We start from the raw sequence: 25,864 nt of genomic DNA on the forward strand, positions 1-25,864 counted from the left end.
AGTATGGAGGTTCCTCAAAAAATTAGAAATGGAGCTGCCGTTTCATCCAGTGATTCCACTCCTAGGAATGTACCCTAAGAATCCTGAAACATTCATCAGAAAGAATATATGCACCCCGATGTTCATAGCAGCGGTTTACAATAGCCAAGATCTGGAAACAGCCCAAGTGCCTATCAGCAGGTGAGTGGATAAAAAGCTGTGGGACATTTACACCATGGATACTACGCAGCTGTAGAGAAGAAGGATCTCGTACCCTTTGGGACAGCATGGATGGACCTGGAGAATATTATGCTGAGTGAAATAAGCGAGGCAGAGAAAGACAAACATCACATGATCTCACTTATACGTCATTGTTTTCAGCAGTGAAGGGAGCATCAGCCTGTTGGCAGTGTGCACCCAGCAGAATGTTCTGTAATCTGGGGCTGGGGAGAACCAGATCCGAGGATGACCTTCTTCCTTAGGGTGAAATCACAGGCACAGACTGGGAGTGAGGAGAAAAAGGAGCTTCCTTTTTTGCCACTGAGTTTCCCTTGGCATGGCTGGGGCACAGCATGGAAATAGGTTGTGTTTAAACGCCACACTGTCGCTATTCTTACTAAGGCTTAGATTTCCTTGAGTCAGTGTTTCTCAATTGACTGTATATCCTTAGGACAATGTGCAGAGTCTATCTTTTTTTTTTGCTATAATTATGTCCACTTAGATTTTTGTTGTTGTTGGGGGCAATGTCATCAAGTCCCTCAAGTACCATTCTGGAATTATTAATAGGGTTTACTACAGGAATATAATGCTTTATTAACACATTCATCATACTAACAGAACAATTTTTTAAACCATGTGATTAGATTATCGGTTTCAAAAGTGGAGTGATAAAGACAGCCCCTTGCTAAAAACTCATATTTAATTTGAATGGTTGTTTTAAGCTTTGGAAAAGCACAAATAAATAGACTACGCAGTTAACTAATCAACCCACCACTTTATTAGGTTTCATCTACCATGTAAGTTTAACAAAGAATATCTATGCTTTTATTTTTGTCTTCATTCGTATCATTATCATTTTCATGATTCATTAGTCATCATTCCTAAAAGGAATAAAATATTCTTAAATTTTAATACAATTTTATCAAATAACACAGAAGTATGTCAAAACAATAATATGATCAAGTGGGGCTTATTCCAGGAATATAAGAATTTCTTTTTATTAATGTACCTATTAATGTAATTCACTATAGCATTACACCAAAAATCTTTAAAGTATACGATTATCTCCTTAGATTTTATAAAGTCAGTGATAGGAGAGCTACTTTCTACAAGTCTCATTAAACCACTTCCTCATAAAAAATGTTTTGTCATCATAATTTTATTTGTCATCAAGGAACAACAACAAGACTTTTTTTTAAATCATCCCAATCATTTTAAAGCCTTCTAATAGCATGTAAAAGATATGAGGCATCAAAATTAGATAGGAGGAAGTAAAATTATTCTTATTTTAGGTGATATTACTGTTTAAATGCTACTAAAGGTCACAAAAGACTTGAGCCAGCTAGCGTGGCTCAGCGGTTGAGGGCACAGGCCCAGTTTTCGGGCTTGATATCCAGTAGGGGGCGTGCAGGAGGCAGCCAATCAATGACTCTCATCATTGATGTTTCTCTCTCTCTCTCCCTCTCCTTTCCTCTCTCTGAAATCAAGAAAGACATTTAAAAAACAAACAAACAAACAAACAAAAAAACACAAAAAACAAAACAAAAGAAGACTTGAACAAACATAATGGGTGTTTTGGGCTAAAGCTGCATGGTAGGTAGAACTGAGCTCTAAGCAGTGGGTGATTTGTGAACTGAATAGCCAGTCTGTTTGGGTGACCAGATAGTCCCTCAAAAGAACTGAGTGGCTGCCTGACATCTCTACTAATGGGCGATTAGAATGCAGTCCTTGTTAGAGCAAACAGTGAGAATATGTATATTCTGCACTATGAAGGCATATTAGAATTTCAGAGAAAGGCCTCTCTAGAAACTGACCTGCAGTTTGCAGTGTAGGGGTGGGTAAGTTTGTTTTGTTTTTTTAATATGATTGAAGTTCACAGAGATCCCCAACAACAACAACCACCTGCCCAGGAGTGTAATAATCGACATATAATAATTCCTAGAAGAAATAAAAATACTCTAAAACACCGGATTGCCTTCTAGTAAAGTAGCAAAGGAGAGTATATATAGCCGAATCCTACAAACAGATTTAGTGTGCTCTATTTACTGATGTTAAAAAAAAAAAAATAAATGCCCTTGCTTGTAAGGTTAATTAACTGTATCTTTAAAAATATTCATTTTTTTATATAAATAATGTTTGCATATAGTGCTTCCAAGTTTGAGTAATGTTAATAAAGCATTTTCTCTTTCCAGAGTCCAGAATAGAAATGTTTCCGTGGCCCTGCTTTTACAGAGGAAATTTATTGTATTAGGCCACAGCTGTAAATTTCCTCCCTCCAATCCTATAAATTTCTTCTAAATGTTTAATGGTTTATAACTGTAATTATTCTTGTGTGCCAACATTAAACTTTAAAAAGTTTAATTTGGAGACTATTCGGAGAAACTCATCTCTTTTACGACCTCATAAATAGTTCTTTGATGAAATGAGCAGAGGCTCTGTGTCTGCCGAGGTGAATACCAATGACGCCCCTGGAATCTTCTTACCAGGAGGGAACATGCGCTGACGTCCAAGGGGATCAGCGGGCGCTCCACGGGGGGACACGGCGTGGCTCTCGAGCCTTGTGCACTTCAAGTCTCCTTCTCCTTTTTCTAGATGTTTTCAATATTCTCGGCCAGTTCTAACAAGTCAAGGGTCAGTCGCCCCCGCGCACACGAGCCCCCAGTCCAGAGCCTCCTCTGCGGCCCGGGCGCCTCAGCGCCGCTTCCAAATGCTGCCCAGGGGCGCGCGGGGCTCTGCGCGGGCTGCGGAGGGCACCGCTCCCTGCACAGAGCAATCACTATGTCACACTGTCCCAGGCACCGAGGGGAATGGAGCCTTAGCTTCACCAGCAAGCTCTGAGCATGGAGATGAATATTGGAAATCCTCAAGGGAACAGGTATTCATACAGTGCTTCCAAACGTAAACTTATATACAGTAGTTCTTTTAGGTTTAATTCAGGTAGAATAGCCAATTTTCTTTCATTAAGTTCAAGAGAAAAAATTGAAAACTTCCTACCCACAAGTCCATATAAAGACACCGGCATTCCCTGAAAAGCACTGAAGTTTTCATTTTCATTTTAAAATTATTATATTATTATGTTTAAATCTATATTTACCATAAAAGGATGCATTTTCATTTTGTACAATTGTTTGAATTGAAAAATTTCAAATTAATTTATGCTATATTATGCTACCTTAGTTCAAAACATATTTAAGATAACAAATATTGAAATATATCTTATTTCTCTATATGCAATATATACATATATTTGTACCATATACATTTTTTCTAACTTTAAAATTAATACATGATAAAACAAAAAATAAGGTATAGAAAAATAGATTTAAGCAAAACTAAAATAATCTATTTTCCTTTGCAGATTAGTCTGTTCTGTCTGTGGGTGTAACTCAAATATGATGGGAATTGCTTAGCCCAGCGACACCCAAGTCAGACTTCTGACTTATAGAAATGTAAGAAAACTGTTTTGTTTTAATCCACTAATTTTGTGGTAATTTATTATAGCAGCAAGAGGAAGCTAATACAATAAAAAGGCAGCATAGGTATTATATATGTAAAGGTAAATTGTATGAAAAATATAGCACAACGGTTCAAAGGAGAGAAATGGAGGTATAATATTGTAAATTTCTACATAGATAAAGAAGAATAAAATCATGCAAAGGCAGTTATGATAAATTAAGGTGTATATCGTAAATTCCACATAAACTACTAAAATAATAAAACAAAGTGTTATAGAAAATAAGCCAACAAAGGCGATGAAGTAGAATCACAAAAAAATATTAATTAATCCAAAAGAAGGGAGAAAAAGAGAATAAAGGGACCAAACAAATGAGATCAATAGTAAACAGGATATAGCAAGATGATAGATTTAAAGGTAAAGATACCAATAATCACATTAAATGTAAATATACACCAATTAAAAAGATTGTCATATTGAATAAAACACTATTGTGCACTGATATGCTGTGTACAAAAAATGCACTTTAAATACACCTAAATTTAAAGAAAGTGTACGGGAAAAATATACATTGTGCTAACACTAACCATTAAAAAGTTGATGTGGTCATATTAATGTCAGAGGGAAAATATTGCCAGAAATAAAAAGGTTATTTTATAATAGTAAGAGATCAATCATATAAAAATCATATAAAAATCTTAAACATTTATGCACATATCAGAACTTCAAAATACATGAAGAAAAAAATGATAGAATTGAAAGGGTGAGAAGCCAAATTCACAATGATAAGCGTAGATTTCAATACTCTTCTCCCAATAGTAGATAAAACAAGTAGACAAGAATCAATAAGTGTATAGAAGATTTTATCAATACTATAAGCAAAATTAACCTAATTGACATTTATAGATTATCAATCATCAACAGCAGAGCACACATGTTTTTTAAGAACACATGAAACATTTGCCAAGGTAGATCATATTAGGAGATATAAATTAATTCTCAATTGTTTAGAAGGATCCAAGGCATTTACAGTACATTCTCTGACCACAATGGAATTAAAAGAGAAATCATTAACAAAAAGATTTCTGGAAAATTAAAACATACAAAAACATCAAAATAAAAATTAGAAAATATTCTGAATTGAATGTAAATGAAAACACAACATAACAAAATTTGTGGAGTGCTCATAAAGCATTACATAGAAAGAAGTGAATAGCAATAAGGGCTATACCAGTAAGAAAAAAAATGTCTGAAGTCAATGACCTCTGTTTCCATGCTAAGATACTACAAAGGTAAAAGAAAATGAAATGCAAATTAGTAGAAACTAAAAAAATCAAAGTAGAAATATAAGATCAATAAAATAGGAAAGATTTGAAAAAACATCAATGAAATGAAAAGTTTTTATTTGAGAATATCAATTTAAAAACCTTCACCTGAAACTAATGTGATTAATATCATTTACTATACCAACTATAAATTTTAAAAAGATAAAATTCTAACCAGACTAATCAGAAAGAAAAAAAAAAGACAGATGTTTCCAAAATCATGAGAGAGACAACTGACATCACTATGGGGTCTCCAAATAATAAAAGTATAAGGTGACAGATTAATCTTATGAACAACTTCATGACAATAATTTTTAAAATATAATAAAATAAAATGGATAGTTCCTTGAAAGGTATAAATTACTATACCGCACCAAAAAAGAAATTGATGACCTATATCTCTCTATATGTATTTAAACATTGAATTCATATCTAAAAACCTTTCCACAAAGAAAACTCCTGACCCAAATGGCTTCACTGGTGAATTCTACCAAACTTTAAGGAAAACATAACAGCAATTATACAAAATTCTTTCCAAAAACGGAAGGGGAGGGAATATCCAATTAATTTTCTGAGGCCAGTATTACCCTGATATCACCCAGAAAAAGACATTAAACAGAAATACAGCACTCTTCCTGAGTATAGGTTGGTTTAACATGCAAATATCAATCAAAACGTTTCACTGTATTTACTTAAAAAAATGCAATCATCTGAATAGACACAGAAAAAGTATTTGACAAAATCTAACACTCAGATGAAAATTTCTGAAACTAGGAATAGTAGGGAACTTCCTCAACCAGACATGCGAATTCTGTACAACTTGCCCTTTCTGCATGCAGCCTCAACCCCTCTACCCTCTGCGTTCCTTCACGACCTTGTCATCTCTTAACTTTTAAAACAGAGATATTAAGGGATAACTGATATAAAATAAACTGTGCATATTTAAAGTGTACAATTTAAAAAGTTTTGACGTATGAATAAACCTGGAAAATCATGACAGTCAAGATCATGAACACAATCATCCCCATCCCCAAAGTGTGGCACCCTCTTCTTCTGGTTCCCCCACCCTCCCCACCCGCACTGCTGGCCTGCCAGCAACCTCCGGCTAGCTTTCTGTCAGCATAACATTTTCATTTAGTTCAATATACGCACTAATTTCTCTTATGATTTCTTCTTTGATACGCTGATTACTTAAGAAATATGTTACTTAGTTTCTAAGTATTTGAGCATTGTCCAGAGATCTTCCTCTTATTATTATCTTATACCCTGTACCTTAGTCACACATTTATCAGTACTCTTTATCGAGTTGTGACATCATTTTCAAAATATTCCATCTCTGAGGATGTGTCTTATCTCATATATAATGATACAGCAGAATATTAAAAAATCAGGGCAAAGTCCAAGTAAAATACAGGGGTGGGCAAAAGTAGGTTTACAGTTGTAATACAAATAAATGATACAATAATTAATAAATAATACAAAAATAAGCTGTGTTTCAAGTACAGGTAGTCACAACTGTAAACCTACTTTGGCCCACCTCCTTATAGGTAATAGATGATATAAATGTAAATAAAGAATACAAAAATAGTTTGAACAAATTCCACAGGATATTCATTTAAAAAGAAATTAATTTAATTTCATGTTATACTCATTAATGTAAGTTCACATAACATCACAGATAATTGATCAGTAAGCATGTTAATTATTAGTTGTTGCACACCTCAGGCCTCCACATATGCTTTAATAATGATCAGTAAATGATAAACCATGTGTTTTATAACTAGATCTTCATGAAATTTAATCATATTTATTAAATAATAGATTATTAATACAAGGTGTTTGTTGAGGGTTTACAACTGCATACTAAACCTTGCTTTATACACTCATCTGTGTCTGTTAAGAGATCATTAAAGTATCTATTTAACCTCAATAATTATCCTATCAATTTCAATATAATGCCTAGTTAAGTATGTTTAGGGCAAATAATTTAGGTTATGGCTATACAGATGAAATGAACTAAAGAACCAAAATAGTCATCTGAATAATTTCATCCAAAAGTAAATTTTAAGATCTAAATTATCTAAGATACGTGTCTCCTTTAATCATTTGTCTTTAGATATCTCCATAATTCTTGGATATTTTTGTTTTCAAAGAATAAAGTTTATGTGCCATTACAACTGTAATGAAATCCCCCCAGGGTAGTAAACTTTTTTTTTTACTTCTATACATTTTACAATGACATAGACCAATTGAATTAATCAATGTATAGAGGTGATACACAATAAATTCTTTATAAAAACTGCTTAACCTGAATTAGAAATACGAAGGTGATATGTAGATAATGTCAATTTTCACGGAGTATGAAATTTTATATTTTTATTACATTTAAAAAAAATAATATTATGCAATAATATTCTAAGATTCTCTTAATGTAAAACCATTTCAAGAGGTTGCCCTAGTTTTGTCTTTATTTGTATAAAAAAATGAAGATTAGGCCACTAAATACTTTAAAGTTTTCTCAACTGTATGGCACATAAAACATTATTATTGGTTCATTATTTTGACTATCTAAAATCATCGGTCCCATGTTAAAAGATAAACTGAGGCATATTAAAAATGTTCAGAGTTTATCTGAGTGAAAATGGACTCATTCAGCAGAGCAAAACCGGGAGTGGTTAGAAGGGCTCCTCAGGTGGAGCTGGGGAAAGGACTAGGGTAGAGATGGTGCAGAAGCAAAGAAAGGGAATTGATTGGCTATGGCTTAAAGCCCAGTTTGGCTGTTTGTGACTGGTTGTCCATAGGTTTTGATTTCTGAACCTTGAGGCATTTAGAGCTTAGATTTCGGTTTGTTTACATAAACTACCAAAGCATTAAAGCCACTTTAGTTGAATGCCCTCCTTGTTTAATTAATTTAACAAATAATATATACTTTGTGTACATATTATGTAAATACTAATCTTCTGGATGCTGAATCATATTTGAAGATCAAGATTGCGTAGAAAACATTTTCAGTTTAAAAAGATGCAATAGGTATGCAAATAAAACCATTAAAAAGTACAAATATGTTGTGATAAGTAGAAAAAAAGTGTAGAGATGAAGATATTTGGGTGTTTAGAGGAACAAGCAATTATTTCTAAAGGAAAGATGAAAGGTAGGCTTTGCAATAGAAATGGCATTTGAACATGGACTTGACGAAATTTGAAAAATGCAGCAATAATCAAATAAAGAACTGGAAATATTTCAAAAGAGTTAAGTTATGGGAATGGGAATATTGGTTATGACTCCAGGAAATAATGAGCTCTAAGTTTGACAGAAGTAGACTATGTAAGAAGGGAAGTAGTGTGGGAATAAGTTAGCATTTGTCAGCCTTGACTGGTACAACGAGTGAATTAAATGTCCAGCTAAGGAATTCGGATAGTGATGAAATTTATTAAAATGAATGTTTGGATTATAATTTTTCAAAGAGCAAGTCATATGAATTGATCCAAGTGTTTCTATTGACTTTGTATAACTCATGTATTATTTACTTTTTAAAACACTTAATATACTTTGGCAGGGAAAAATAATGAAATCCAAAATGTTCCTTCAGAAAACTAAATCTGAGACCAAAATGACCCCCGAGAGCATAACTATCGTAAAAAGACATATTATGTCCAATTCAATGAAAAAAAAAAATTACGCTCTGAAATTCTGTCTCAAATGACTTCTCTGATTCCTCTTCCTACACTGCTTCTATCATATCATTCACCTCAGGTCCCTCTGGTTTTTATGATGCAGCAGCTCCCCTAGTTTTCATGAAAAGTGGCATCAGTAAAGTCAGGTGGTATATTAGATATCTGGTTTATAAGTAGTATAAAATGCAAACCAAACTAGCTGAAAAGAAAATTTATCAGTTGATGTAACTGTAATATTAAATGCAAAGTTAGCGTAAGAGGCAATTAGATGGAAGACTCCATCAATGTCTCATGGCCACAGTATTTTTTTTCTCCTTTATCACCACTGCCTTTCCTTTCTCCTGATTGACTCCATAGTCAGCAACGTTTCCTGTGTTTCCAAGAAACTCATCACAGCTTTAGATCCAACATACCTCAGTTTGAATCAGGTGGTAGAATGTGGGTTTCTTTCCCAGAAGCTTCAGCAGTAGTATCTTGTTTCAGGGGTTGTGATTATCTCCACTGCTTGTCATGAGGAACAGTTAATGGGATACTCAGATGGGCCTAGGCCCAGAACACCTGCTCCAGTCCCTACCTGTGGGTGGAAAGGGTGTTCCCCAGAAAAAAATCCGTGGTTCAATCAACAGAAGAAGAGAGAACAAATGAGAGACAGCAAATGCTATCTAAAAACAACCAAACAAACCTGACTTTTAACTGACCCCAACCTGATAGGTAGAAACTAATTTTTTCTGTAACTTCATTACTAATAAAATTTAAATAGTGTTTTGTCAAAATATAAAGTTGACTTTGATTAAAATCTCATGCCTTATGTATTATTTGCGCTTTCGATAATAGTGTCAGGTATGGGGGATTTATGTGGAAGTTGAAATATGCCTGCTACTCCTCTTTCAACTAAAAAAACTCTCATATTTTGTTCAATGTCAAACCTCAGACTTCATGAAAGGCTCCACCTGCTATCTGACTTCATAATTCAGGTTGAACCACTTTTAATTTATCTCCCCCTTACACTATTCTGCAACTGCACTATCAAATGAGGCCAGTTGGCTCATGGTACAATTTCTGGATCCAGATACTTCCTCTCATTATCAAAATATTTCATCTTTTTCAGTACACTTCTGAAAATAGTCATTTTAAAAAATTAATTTTTGGAAAAATATTTGCAGAAGTCTTTGTTGAAGTTCTACAAGAGATTTTATAATATTTATTTTGACACAAAATTAAAAGATTCACTTCTAGTCAAAATTTGTGTACAAGATTATGAACCAGCTTGCCTCTGTCTTCTATGCTTCAAAATATGCGACCTCTCATTACAAAGAAAAATCCCACCATATTAATTAAAGAACTAGTGGCAAGAGAGTTTCATACCTCATTATGTAGAACGCAGAATGAATGGAAAAACAAATATCCTTCTAAATGTGGTCTAAGGATGATGTTAAGACTGCCTAGGAGTTCACATAATATTTAATGAATTTGGCATCTTATGTTTTATAGATTTTTGGAGAGAGAGGAAGAGAGAGACATTGATGTGAGAGTGAGACATGGATTGGCTGCCTCCTATATGCCCCCTACTGAGGACTGTGTCAGTAGAAGCACAAAACAAAACAAAACACAACAAAACAAAACAAAACACAACAAAACAAAACAAAACAAAACAAAACAAAACAAAACAAAACAACTTTGATCATTTACTTAGCGTCCATGTGTTTTAGCTGGTGTCTCCAGCTTGAATGAATGAAATTTCATTAGTTTCAGCCATGCTCAGTAACCCTATTTCCATTGTCAATGACTGGACTACAAATAAACCTGTAATGCAGCCCTGGCTAAGGAGATGTAATGGAAAGGCTTCCTGGTTACTGGAGGGTTTCTCTTCTTTTAAAGGATATGTGAAGATCAGGTGCTATTCTCTCTCTGGTTTGGGGGCAGTTTTGCTTGAAAATGTGATTTCTGGAGATTTCAGTAGAACTAATACTCTGGAGCCCCAGGGGTGATGAAGAAACCAACATGCTATAGATGTCAGAATGTAAATTAGAAGAAACTGGTGTCCATGAAAATTTAGTTGAGCTACTGAAGTAACTTGCCCTTGATTCAGAATCCACCACTGGGCATCACAGTAAGTGACAAAATTTCACCCTGTTTTATAATCCACTTTAAATTCTGCCATTTTAAAGTCACGAGTATCATAATTTTTACAGGGGCATCTACAGAAACCATATACCATCCTCATCATTGGATATGTTAATTCATAAAAACACTAAATGTAGTAGCACAAAATGAGACTATTACTTTCCGCTCAATTTAGTATTGAGTAAAAAATTAGTTAAGGTTGCTGTTTATCTTTTAGCAGCTTCTATTTAGGCTGAGCCCTTGAAACTTACCTATTTTGAGTTCTCTGTCTATTGCTTTGTTTCTAGACGCTTTGTTTCTAGATCCTTATGCTTTTGCTCATGAGTCTCTTTCCCCTGAATTTCTCTACTTCTGCCCTGTCATCTCCCCTGTGAAAATGTTGCCTTTGTTTAATGTCCATATCAAATGTCTTCTCAATAGGTTTCTTTTTTTTACCTTACCCAATAAAAGTGCTTATTCTTTTTGTACGTTTCTTATACCCAGTCTTACATTTTGCTTCATATTTTACTGTGAGTTTATATTACTGTGAGACTGCCTTGTGTATCACTGAGATCCTTGAAATGGGGAAGGTTTTAAATTCATTGTTGTATCAACAGTTCCTGGTACATGTTAAGTGTCTAATAAGTATTTATTGAATGAATACTAGAATACTGATTGAGAAATAAATTTCTCTTCGAGACTCTCTCCCTTCAGCTCCTTACCTGGAAATATTTACATTGCAGGAGTCTCTGAGAGTAGTTACCCCTTTGAATTCATTTAATATTTAGTTTTTGCTTGCAAGAACAATTCAATCCTGAAAGTAGTATCAGCCATAAAAATGCAGACCAAAAATTAACTTTAAAAAAACAATTCAATTCCCTATAAGAGGCAAACAGGTAGAAAAATAAATGAAATTAGCATTCTTATCTCCTCTCCCTGCAAAGATCTTAAGGCACTCTGGATGAGTTTGCAAGATTAACATGCTAAAATTTTGAATAAGAATTGTTCACAGCTCCATGGATGAATTTTAATGTAATTCAGAAATATCATAAAATAATTTAATTTCCTAAAAGTAACACAGGCATTGCAATAATTAGAATGTGAAACACCAATTTCCAGGAAGTATTTGCTGGAATTAACCTGGCTGTATGTAAATATTCTGTAATTCAGTATACACTGGTTAGTTTTCTATTAGAGATAGTACTTAGTTTAATTTCCTGTCTACATACTGAGAATTTGTAGTTTCTTAATTTAGAAGAGAAGAACATGCTGCTGGGACCTCTGAGTAGCTTTTTCCCTCAAAGAGGACACTTGTTAGGTACTTTGAGATCTCCAATCATACTCCTACTTTGCAAAAACAGATGTAGTCCAAGTGCAGTGGAATCTAAAAGGAAATGAATGCATGGACCTGGTAAATTATTCCATTCAGTTCTCTAATTCCTTTAATAATCATGATGAAAATATGAATTCCTAATGTGTGCTGAGTGCTTACTGGGTTTCGATACCATGCTTAGTGCTTAGCGTGCATTATCTCACTGAGGATCGTAGGCAGGGCCATGGAAACACGCTGTGTGCCCTCGCTTTCACCATTCTTGAAAGCAAAGAAGACGAAAAGATCCAGGACTACTTGCTCTGCCTCTGGTCATCTTCTAACCTTCACCCTTTATTCACTACAAATCATTTTGTAGCTATAAAAATGAGGGCAAATGAGTCCACAGCATACATTTTACATTTTATTTTAATCTGTGTACTTTGTGATAGTATTTAATCATAAGGACTTGAAATGTGGGTAAAACTCTTGAATGGAACTGCTTTTCCTTTATTCTAATTTATTATATTCACTATCACCAAATCCATACTACATATTTTTTATTTATATTGTCCACAGGATTAGCTAAATCACTAGTCCTTTGGGAAAGAAAAGTAAAATAGGAGGGAAATAATTAAAAATTAAAAATGTTTTCATAAATCACGTAATGGGGGTACAGTGAAATGAGTGAACAATTTGGTTTAACCTTTGCCATGAGCTGCATAAAGGGGGTGGCTCCGAGATTCAGCTTCATCATCTGTAAAATTGAAGATGGGTGGATCCCATTTATCCTAATATCCACTTAATTTTAAGTATTGCATGGTACCAGGGGGAAAAAAAGAAAGAAACTAGTTTTCCCTAAGACTTGAATAAAGTTGAACATGTCAATGGTGATACCTCCTGAATAGTTGGGCAAGGGAAGGGAAAGTAATTTATTTTTGGCTTTTTGCCTTCTGATTTTTTACACTACAATCAAATAAAAGTTAGAACACTTGGTATTGAAAGAGCAAGCCACTGAATGATAATTTACTCAAGTAGACTTATGTTGATTCCCATTGTCTATCATTCAAAGATGCTGCTGTAATAAACACCAAGAAGGAAGTTCACTGGGGTTCTTGCAAGAGTGAGAAAACCTGAACAAAACAAAGAGGCCTACTCAGTAAATTGATGAATGTTGACATCTTGTGAATCTCACAACCCAGACACAGCCGTTCACTTCGAGCATCAACGTGTGACAATGAGATGGCCCAACTTTGGAATTATCTTCTCTCTTCTTACAGCTTGGAGGGATATTTTTACTTTCTACAGCTCCTAAGGGTATAAAGTTATAAAAAGGTGGCAAACCATTCTTTTTGGTTCTGTAAATCCCCCTGTGTAAAAATACAAAATGATATCTTTAAAGACAAAAATCACAATATACAATTACTTACAGACTCCAGAGCTTACAAATCTGTCACTTTTAGTTACTCAAACACTGTGAAACAAACAGAAATAAGTAAAATATCTTCTGAGCTGCAAAGAGAGATCTTGTAAAATGCACACATTAATACCCTGTCTAACAAACAAAATACATATTTTCAGTTCAGACAGCATTAAAAGTAATAGCATATAAATGAATGCTGGAGGCAGACGATTTTATAACTTCCATATATAAACACTTACTGAGCACTTACTATTTGGCATTTATTGTTTTATGTGCTATATCACTACCATGAAATAGAATTATTTTGTGAATTATTACTATGAGTTACTATTTATTTTCATTTCAGAGATGATGGACCTGAGGCTCAGAAAGGTGATGTAACATACCCCAAGTCACACAGCTGAAAATGATGTTGCCAGGATTTAATCTCAGGCAATCTTCATACTTGAATCCATGACATTTTATCACTTTACTGAAAGCAGAAAAGGATGATAATTTGTATCTTAAAAATAGATGTACAATAATTAAATAAACATTTAAAACATCAATGAAGGAAGGGACAAACTGGTAAAATATAAACAAAGATTAACCATTTATATATTTACTATAATTATGTATTAATTCTTTCAACATTTTATTTTTCCCTTGGATTTCTGTAATTTGTGAGTATTTCATGGCAAAGTTAATTTACTCAATTTACTGACCATAACTTTTCTTATATATAAAATAAAAGTATTTTCCATGTGAGAGATGCTGTGATAATTAAACCTATGAGGGGTCTAGCACAATGTCTGGCATATGTGAACACTCAGTGCATGATCACTACTACTTTTAGTCCTTAGTTAATGATAACATAATATAGAATGTGCTCCAATTCCAGTATTAAGATGCAAGTAGATCATATCACTTTTTTTTTCCCTGATGCTTAAGTCAATCATAGTTTATAGTGTATTTTATCTTTTAGAAAATCTTGTAGAAAAAGTTTGCAATATATTTGAGGATAAAACAAAATGCCATAATCTATTTCCAAGACTATAACAAATGATTCTTAGATTGAATTCATCAGAAATAGGTGCTTGGTGTTTAAGGTTATATTCTAAAGTGCTAATGCAATGGAAATGCTCACATTAAACATAAATTACCCATATCAGTAGCAAACCCTACATACAGCACATAATCACAGATAGTATGGTTATTTTACAATCGCTTGGTAAAATCTATTAAATGTTATAAACATTTAATCTATCTAGAAAAATATACTTTTTTTCCATGTCATTTTGTACTGAAAAAATGTCGCTTATTTAATCTTAAGTTATGAATCTTATTAATAAAGGGGGTGGGAAGGAGGGGGCATCTGTAATACTCTCAACAATAAAGATTTAAAAAAAATAAAGAGTTGGTAGATAAACTATTTTTAAAAATAATGATATTCACTATGGTTACATTCATTTTCATCTATTTGAGAGAAACACCTAAAATACTAGAGAAATATAAAAACATTTACTTTTACCTATGGCCGATCTGTTGACTACAAAGGAAATTTTCAGGGACTGGAACAAAAGCAAGCCTTGTAGCTAAAGATTGCCCTAAAGGTATTTGTTGATAGCTTTAGTGGATTAGGACATGCATATATTTAAAGGTGTGTCTAAATAGCAGGGACAAAACAGAACCTGGAGCTATATCAGAATAACCTATTAAAAAACGCCATGCTTATACATGAAGCCAGGACCCAGTTCTCCCAAAACGCAACACTCCCAGTGAGAGAAATATGACCCCATCTTCCCCCCAGGCCCCCCACCACTCACCGACGCACCTATACAGTCTATGGAGGGAGACTGCAAACACACATGGTGCTCTTGTTTAAGGTTTGTTCTGACTATTCTAAGCAGAATGTTGCACAAATAAGGGTTAAGGTGACCTGAAAGCTGGTCCCAGATTAGTAGTGTTTCCAAGAGCCTGACAAAAGAATCACAAGCCTACCATAGAGGAACTCAATTTATTTATTTATTAAATGTATTCATTTTTAAATTGAATTTATTGGGGTGATATTAGTTAATAAGATTATATAGGTTTCGAGTGTACAATTATATGATACATGATCTGTATATTACATTGTGTGCCCACCACCCAAAGTCAAATCTTTCATCACCATATATTTGACCCCCTTTCCCTTTACCACCTCTCACCCCACCCCACCTCCTTCCCTCTGGAAACTGCCATAGTGTTGTCTGTGCCCATCAGTTTTTGTTTGTTTTTCTTGTCTGTTCCTTTGTTGCTTTCAGTTTTATATCCCACATATGAGTGAAATCATATGGTTCTTAACATTTTCTGTCTGACTAATTTTGCTTAGCCTTATAATCTCAAGGTCACTGCAGCATTATTCACCGAGGAGTTTACTTTAAATCCACGTGTCCAAATCTTTCCACAAAGTTCCAAAGAATATAACTCACATTCAGCACTCACTAAAATCAAAAGAAAAGTAAGTCACCATGAGTTGATAGGAAAATATAATTTAAAAATTAGAGCCACCAAGCTCATAAACGTTGAAAAATCAGGATCAAGGACACAAAAATTATATTTAACATATAATTTAACATCAAGGAAAGAGCTCCTTGGTTCAAAGCATCCAACAATATTGGCCTCTGTGAAGTCCTTTCTATATTTCATTTATTTCTCTTTAATCATACCCTTGATTTCTCTCTGTTTCCTTACAGGTAGTGGCTGAAATATATAAACATATGTCCATGCATAGGTATATAATATTGCTGCTATGCAGTGAGGTTTTGGGGTCCATATATTTTGATTTACATACATGCAACTTTAGTTTTACATAATTTACTCTGTGCTATGTTTTAAAAAATCTATCCGTGTTGTTGCGTTTCCATCTAGTTTGTTTTCTATGATTTATGTAACTGTTCCCTCTGTACACAAAAACACTCCATGATGAACATCTGACATGTTTCCTTACAGAACTTGGTGATAATCAGAGAGAGAGAGAGAATGAATACCAATCAGGAGAGAAATGCTTGCACTTAGGTAATTCCTGAAGTTAAGTTTCTCTTAAGAATGGCTCTTTAAGTTTTCCCTCTCCCTTATCTGAATTTGTTCCAGTACTTAAGATTCTAGAGTTAATTGTGTTTGAACAATAAAGGCCAGTTCTGAACCAGTTGTTGAAAATTTAAAGTTTGCTTAAAAGTCTTTTTATTTATTTTAATTTTTCAATGCCAAAAAGGAAGTGATGTTGTCATTACTACAAATGTCTAGGAAATCAATCTTGGCCTTTTAAGTAAATGATGCTACTAGAAAGACAAATTTGGTTTCCCACCTGAACCTGATCTCCACATCTACAGCTTTTTTGCTATGTAACATTGGACTGTTGGCTTAATTGATTTAGGAGCTTTAATTTTATAATCTGCAATATGGGAATAAATACCTATTTTATATAATTATCATCATGATTAGTAGAAATGATAAACATAAAACATCTATCACAAAACAATCCTGATGCAGGTTTCATTTGTCTTCTCATAGTCCCCCTTTTCAGCTTCTATAATACTGTAGGGTAGTGGCTGTTCATATTTTGAGGGCATTGACTACTTTGAAAAGTAAATGAAAGCAACCTACCAGTTTCATTTTTTAAAATTACATATATATTAAAATACAAAATATCAAGGTGATCATGGACCTCTTTTAAAGACTAAATATGCTTTATAAAATATTTTCAAAGTTTCACCAGAGCCTCTGGCATTTACCTCTTTTCATGGAGCACAGCCCCAAAATACGAGTAGATTCACATCCCCATGACTGGGATGAAGAGCTGTTTACCGGGAACCAATGAAACTAGACCAGAGTTAAGCTGGGCAGTCACAGCACTCCAGCCTAGCAGAACACTTTATGGTCTTTTCCACTGTCAGGAGATAAAGAATGAGAGCTTTCTGCATGCCTTCTGCAAATTATAATTTGCTTTATATGCAACGTTCATTAATGACTTTTGTTTCCCTGTCCTGAGGCACACATTTCTGTCTATGCCTTTGCTAAATGGTTTCTTTTTCTGCCATTATTTATTATTTGTACTTGTCAGATTTTTAATTGTATAATTAAGATGCTGTTGGTCTTCAGTAATAAAAAAGCATCAAAGTGTTGTGACAGCATTGTACCAAATAAATTTCAAGGTCACTGAATATGGAAATTTAAAGATTTCAAGATACAAGGTATGTAACATATTTCATTCAGGGGCAAGCTTAATCAGGCCTAAGAAATAACCAGCTTTGCTAATAGCTATTGGAACACAGGCAATTATTAGCTCTGTATTATTAAATAAAATGACATTAAAACAGCGACCAATGTTTGAAATGGAGAATTTTAAGAAAAGGAAATTAGGGGCAAACAAGTACACATTTTTCCCAGTTCTTTTCTATGAAGACAGCAATACTGAGAAATGAATAAAATAAATTTAAAACAAACAAAGAGTTTTCCTTGAGATAAAACAGGTATAGAAAGTTTTGTCCTTTGCACAAGGTCATAAGGGTATGTAATGATTGGATTTTTTCCATGCCATTCTAGTTCCAGCCTTTAGTTTTGTTTTGTTGTTTCTTTTTTTTTCTTGTTTAGTTTCTTTTGTCTCTACACTACTGTTTGGCCTCACTGGTAGCATTATATAGTTTAGACACCTATGTCCCTAGGATATGGAGGTTTGGGAATGTAGATTAAAACATTTACAAAAAATGTCATGGAGCTATATTGGAGTAGATTTTTTGAAATAGATTTTTTTTTTCAAATGAATATTTATTTACACAAATACAAATTGCCTAGTTACAAAAAACTCTGAATTTATATAGACTAACATCATCAGCTAAAACATATGCTCATAGGTACTATGTAGATGATACAATGTACAACTAACTATTTGACCACAAATAACTTTTATCCTCAAGATAACTTTTTCATTTTCTTATTTTGGAGAAATTGCTTCTGAGTCTTGTCATTTTTTTTCTCTCACTGTTGTGACATGCAGCTTTCAAAAAATGCCTTTATACTTCTTGTACATGAACTATATCTTACATCCAGCTTTCTGGCCTTTTTCCCCTTTTAATGTGAGTAACTCTGAGACAGACGAGTTACTGGAACACAGCATTCCCAATTCTCTCCGTATGAAATCTGCTGACACCTGAACTGGCTTCTACCGGAATTTGTTTTTGGCTGATCTTTACATGACCTTTGAAATCCTGGCATCTGACCTGCCTCAGGCTTGGACACCATGGCTCTAAGCCTAGCTGCTTCAGGGACTTTGCCCTCCCATTCTAGTATTTTCTGGATCTCTCTGTATTAACCCTGTGGAAGCCAAGTTATGAAAAGCTAATATTTTCTGGACGTCTTTGTCGATCTTAACCCTCTTAAAGATAAGATGCATAAAACAAATACCATACACCTCTTCCTAGTGGCTGTTTTGTCCCAATGAATGTCCAGTGCTGAAGGATGTGCTCACCAAGGGGAAAGGGTGAGCTGAACTGGGAAATGCCAGGTCCTGGGAGACCTTTGGCACTGTGCACAAAAAAGAGCCTCAGCCAAGTGATTTAATATTCTACTAAAAGGGTTCTTCTAAATGAGAGGTGGCTAAATTTTATAGATAACCAGATTAAAATTTTAGAAAATGTCCAAGATTATGAGTCCAAAAAGAATATTTGTAATAATACATTCTTTCACACTCAGATGGACTTCTTGATTCTGGCTTAGGCTATTGACAGATGTGCCAACATTCTCCAGAGGGGAAAACATGGAATCCTCACAGGGCTTCTGCCCAACTGGAAAAGGGAAATTCCAGTCATCTCTTAATAAAGCATGAGCTCCAGAGATTTGCAACTCAATTTTGTAGACCTAATGAGTTTGAAGATGATTGGAATAAACATTGAAACTCTGGTAGCAGATTAGCCGAATTCTGGCTAATCTCTATGTCCTCTGTGGTTTGCCCTTCACAGATGCAAACTCCTCACAGCTATTGCTAACCAAGATCATTAGTGCCATACAAAGCCAACTGAAAACAAGTCAAGTGACAATCCTTGTTGTGTATCTTTAATTTACAAAGGGAAATTCTCTGGGCAGTTTTCATTAGCTTTTAGCAAGTTTAATTGGATGAAAACATTGCTTTCATGATCTTTGATACCATGTGTTGCTATAAATTAAAGCATAGCAGCTTCTAGTCACAGAATTTTGCTTCTCAAATACCTCAAGAGAGTCTGGCCAGACAAAGAAGAGTCCTTAACAGAATTATTACAAATTCCAAGGGTGAAAATTGATACTTATAAATATCAAGATTCAGTACCAAACAAAAGAACAAAAGTTCAGATAAACACATGCATAATCAAACATTCATGAGAAACATATACTGTGTTCAAGAGAGGTAGTGCGTTCAGGAGTCCTACACTACGTGAAATGGTGACAGGCAGTTTTATAGAAAGATGCGCTTTAATATATCACAGCATATGAATCTTGTCTATGTGGTATTATAACACATTGACAGTTTTCTGACCCATTTGAATTTATATAATCACTGGTGGCTATTAACTGAATTTGGTCAATAAGAAGCATTCAACCTTGGTTATTTTTTGTATGATTACATTGATTACTCTCATGAGGTAATCTGTAGCCTGAAAAATAAATTAATCTTCTACAGCTAGGAGAAGGTAAAAGGAGGAGGCTGCAGACTAAGATTTAATATATTTGTCTAATAAGATAATCACAGGAATAGTCATAGCCAGATTTTTGTTGTTGTTGTTGTTGAAAAACACCATTATATTGATACTTCTTGAGGTGGTCAGTCTTTGGGAGGTAGATCCCCACTAACCAATCACAAATTCCTAAAGCAATTCAAATTATTTATTCAGAAATATGCTTACTTCTGCAGACCAGAATACTAGATTGGCTTTTAAAAAAATTTATCTTTATTGTTGAAAGTATTACAGATGTCCCCTTTTTTTCCCCATTGATCCCCCTCACCCCGCTCCCATCCCCATTCCAGGCCTTCACTGCACTATTGCTTGTGTCTATGGGTTATGCATATATGCATATAAGGTGTTTTTGTTTTTTGTTTTTTGTTTTAAATATATCTTTATTGATTTCAGAGAGAGGAAAGGGGAGGGAGAGAGAGAGAGATAGAAAGATCAATGAGGAGAGAGCCACTGATCGAGCCCACAACCCGAGCATGTGCCCTGACCTGGAATCCAGGTCGACGCTCAACTACTGAGCCACGCCCGGCAGGGCTGCATATAAGTTTTTGAGTAATCTCTTCCCACTTCCTCTCCCCCCTTCCCTCAGATTCATCAGTCTTAAGACATTCACTCCACTCCACAAAAGGAAGTCATGCATCTCTTGATGAATTCCTAAAAAAGAGCAAGGGGAAAATCCTAAGAGAAGCATCCCAGCTGTGATAGTGCACATTGTCCACTTTCACTCTCTGGGGTTATCTGCCAAACAAAATGAATGTTGTATCATCTACTAGCTCTTCTGGGCATTGACATATTCAGACTTTTTATCTTTCATTGACTAGACTCCCGTGGGTAGGCTTGTGCCTTCATGTTGCGAAAAAGATTATTATCTTTAAAAAAAACCCAACTCGTTAATGAGCCTATAGATCCCTTTGGGAAACATAACAAATATGTATCATGGATATCTTCTTTCCCTATTCCGATGGTCATGGTCATGGTGAACACCACAGCACTGGGACCCAGGCATGTGGATCCTTTTTGAGAGTGTTTCAGGCTGCCAATACCAACTCATCAGGATGGGTACAACTGTAGAAAAGTTTTGGTCCTGCTCTATGTCATGAATTTTGGAAAACACTCTGGTCTTATTGGTAGAACACATCTAAACAATCTCTTATGAAAGAATCTCCTTGAAAATGGCAAGCCCCTTTCAATAATTCTTAATGATTTTAGGTTCTGATGGTAACACTTTGAGGCTTGCTCCTAGTTTGTGTGCTCTGTTTAGATAATGTAGTCCCATATTTTATAGTAATAGATTCAACCAGGCAATGGTCATTTTAGCAGAAGAATAAAAAAGTTTTGAGGCATTCAAGTAATGTCTGGAAACACTTTAACTTTTTTTGGTACAAATTATGCATGCAATTAAAATATTGTTAATAATTCATTTGCTTGAATAGTCATAAACTTTAAATATGATATGTAGCTATTTGATTCAACTATATTTTTTAATTAGGAAAAAAGTGAAATGATTTTTAGCTTTAAAAATCTTTAATAATGTTTTAAATGAAAGATCATGCCAATGGTTATAAAGAATTAATTCTAATTTCTAGAATAAATCAGCAAAATACATTTTTGATATTTAGAAAATGTTTCCTAAAAGAAAAGGAAAAAAAGCATTTGTATGCACGCACACGCATTCCCTTCTTATGCAAATCTCAGAAATGCTTTAATTTTCCTGAACATTTAATTGACTTTATACATAGCAGTGAAGGATCCATACAGAATCACATTTATGTGAAAGTGAAGGCTCCCATTGAGCAGTATAGACTTGAAGGCCAAACCAGGACATTATAATAAGCAAGTAGTTAAACATTTAAGTAAAATGTGGCTGCCATAATAGTGGTGTAAGGAACTGATTCTTAGTACATGCAGAAGGAACAATGACACAAAGAAATGCTGTTTGAGTTTATCTTTTTCATTGTCCCTAAAAGTTCACAGTAGATGTGGGAATGTTTCTTCCAGCTCCTCCTTTTTTATGTCTACCCAAGAGAACAATTTCATCTTATCTCATCATGCTCTATTTCTGACAACTTCACACAGAATACTCCCTAGTCACCTGTGGCCCTCAGTAAACAGTGAATGGGAGGAGGGGCGTGCAGGGGCTCCAGGCAATACCGTGAGCACCTCTAGATAGTTTTTCTCTTGCTGCTTACTGAAACTGCTCCACTGGATGCTACTTCTCCCTCTGAACCAAATGAGAAAAAGCTTAATAAATTTCAGATCTTGTTCCTAGGTGGTTTTAATTCTTTTGAACTTTACAGTATAACTGTAAAATTATACTGAATTCCCTAAGACCCAGGCCAGGAAGCTATCCTAATTATCACACTTTGTGTAGAACCCTTGACCTCTCTAACTTATTCTAATTTCATGTTCTCACATTGGGCACAAAACTCCCAGATTCACTCCTACCTCATGTCCTTGCCTTTCAAGAACACTATCCTCTTCATGGGTCTGGATAGTTTTATTTGAAAGCTTTAATGAATAATTCATTCTTGTATATTAGTGTCCATATCTCCTTTATTGATATTTCACATTACAAAATAGCTCATAATGTCAAAGGTAAGGAGGGAATCTGCCAACAAAAATTCCCAAAGAAATTAAAAGAGAGCTTTATTTACTTATGATTTTCAAATGAAAGAACATAGCTAGCCCTGGGTGTTAACCAAAGATATGTTCCAAGAAGAGAAGAGGGTTTTTAAAAAAAGAGTTGCTAGTGAAACAAGGTTACTTACATCATTCATTTTCTGGTTGGTGGGGGCAATTGAACTTTCAAGGGTAAGAACAATGGGTAAAATATAATTGAGCATTTATCTACATCCTAGCTTTGTTTCAGGCTCACAGAACAAAGGCTTTGGCTGAGCAGTTCTTGTATAGGACATGTACAGGGGTGTTGCTTATCAGTCACACAGGGGGTATGACTTATCATACAGTACAGTCAGCACAGGAGGGCTGCTTGCCCTATAGGCAGTTTCAGAGCCCAAAAGGGCAAAGTTATGCCCTGTAAGCAGCTTCAGAGTTCAAGCAGCAAAAAATCCCAATGTTGGGCCATAGGTTATGATATTAAAGTTCTTATAAGTACTCAGATCTAATGTGCATATTTGTACACCACCTGTGGTACTAAGGAGCACAGGCTGAGGCAAGGTGTGCCGTGAGGAAAACACAGGATCTAGAATTGAGTTTGCTGGGTTTGAATTCTGACTCTGCCACATACCAACTGAGCAGCCTCAGGCAAGTTTCTTATCCTCTCTGTTCCTCAAAAAATATCTCAGCTGCAATATAAGGCTTAAATTAGAAGCAAAACACTAGGGTTATTGGGAGGAATAAATACTATATTAATATATGTAAAACAATCACATGACAGCCTGGCATTTAGTGAAACACAGTATTGGTATTTCCAATTCTTACTTAAAAAATAAAACTATAATTACAGATAAATTATCCAATGTTTTCTCTATAACTATACCACTCTTCCTTCACTCCAAAGGTATCCATTATCTTCAACTGTTCATTTATATATATATATATATATATATATATCCATATATATACATTTATATGGAGAGAGAAGAATATAAATATTTTATATGCTATATGTAAACATACATATAGAAAGAATAAATTTAATATATATACAATTATATATTAATATATACATATATAAATACAGGTAGTACATAATATCTCATGTTTTAAATCTTTAACAAAATGTCACCATACTATATACATATTCTTTGGTAACTCAGTTTTTGCTCTTAATATGATATGAGATTTATTTGTGCTGATATTGGTAGCTATAATTAATCATTTTTAATTAATTCATTCAAGTTCCTCCCCATCTTTTCCTGGTGTCTGACATCTTGGAGAGAATAGGAGGGATAAATTTCTCCCAGACAGAAGTGCTTTCAGAGGTCTTGTTTCTTTTTTGAGCCCTCTCCCCACAGAGTCTGAGGGCAGTGCCACATCTGAGTCTAAATCAACCTGGCTATCACTATTTGCTCTGCCCTGGTGATTCTGTGAGACCCTGCCCCACCCCACTGGCTGGCCCACCCAAGCTATTTGCAGTGGCTTTTTCATAGGAATGGCTTGTCTTGGCTCATGCATCAGATTTTCTAAAATCTCTCAAGCAGCGCCTGGCCTCGGCATGCCCCATACTTCTTGCTAAGTGGCTCCAGGTCCAGCATTAGTGGCAACTGGCCTTCATTTGCAGCTTGGCCTCTCCTGGGCACCTCCAAGCCCAACACAAGTGACAGCCATCTGAAAATCCCTTTGTAGCTCATGCCAGGTGTCCTCAGGTAGAGAACGGGTGAAGGCACTTTGGCCTACACCTCTGGGAGGCCCTAGAGCCAGTGCATCCAGGGGACAGCTTCAGACCTTGTTGAAGGATCATCAACTACCTCCACAAGCAACATATTCAAGAGGAGGACTCAACAGGCATCAGAGATCCCCAGTAAAGTAAGTCCTGTTCCATGGGGTGAGCCCCTGCACAGCTGATATCCCACAGAGGTGACACCCAGTCCCTGCAGCCCATTGGCCTTGAGGTAAATCACTCCCATTGACATGAAAACAGCAATTAAGTCTCAACTAGAACAGGAAGGTATGTATATACAGCCCACACATGGGATAAGGGGAGTGCACCTAGAGTGCCCAGCTTAGGTGATCTAGGGGTCTGTGCCACTGGAAATTATAGAACACCTACTTCATAAGGCCACTCTACCAAGCCCAGGAGATGTAGATGACCTACCTAATACATAGCAACAAACACAAAGGAGGCTGCCAAAATGAGGAGATAAAGAAACATTTCCCAAATGAAAGAACAGAAAAAAACTCCAGAAAAATAAACAAAATGGAAACAAACAATCTACTAGATGCAGAGTTCAAAACACTGGTCATAAGGATGCCCAATGAACTTAGGGGAAGAATAGCTAAACTTAGAAAGAACTTCAACAAAGAGATAGAAAACATAAAAATGAAACTAGAAACATAAAAAAGAACTAATCAAAAATACAAGTCTACAAAGCACAGAGAGTCCCAAACAGGATGAACCCAAAAAGGCCCACACCAATACACATCATAATTCAAATGCCAAAGGTTAAAGAGAATCTTAAAAATAGTAATAGAAAAGCAGTTAGTTACCTACAAGGGAGCTCCCATAAGACTGTCAGTTGACTTCTCAACAGAAACCTTGCAGCCAAGAAGGAAGTGGCAAAAAATATTCAAAGTGATGAAAAGCAAGGACCTACAACCAAGATTACTCTACCCAGCAAAGCTATCATTTAGAATCAAAGGACATATAAAGAGCTTCCCAAACAAGAAAAAGGTAAAGGAGTCCATCACTACCAAATTAGCATGATATGAAACATTAAATGAACTTCTTTAAGAAGAAGAAGAAAAAAACAATTAAAAAAATGAGTAATAGAATGGCAATAAATATATATCAACAATTAAATCCAAAAAAACAAACAAACAAAGCAGAACAGAAACAGACTCATAGATATGAGAACATTTGACAATTGCCAGATGGAAATGCAGTTGGGGGTAGGGGTAAGAAAGGTGAAGGGATTAAGAAGTACAAATTGGTAGTTACAGAATAGTAATGTGGATGTAAAGTGCAACCTAGGAA

Source organism: Miniopterus schreibersii (assembly GCF_964146895.1).
Source record: "Miniopterus schreibersii genome assembly, chromosome: 11".
NCBI lineage: Eukaryota > Metazoa > Chordata > Mammalia > Chiroptera > Miniopteridae > Miniopterus > Miniopterus schreibersii.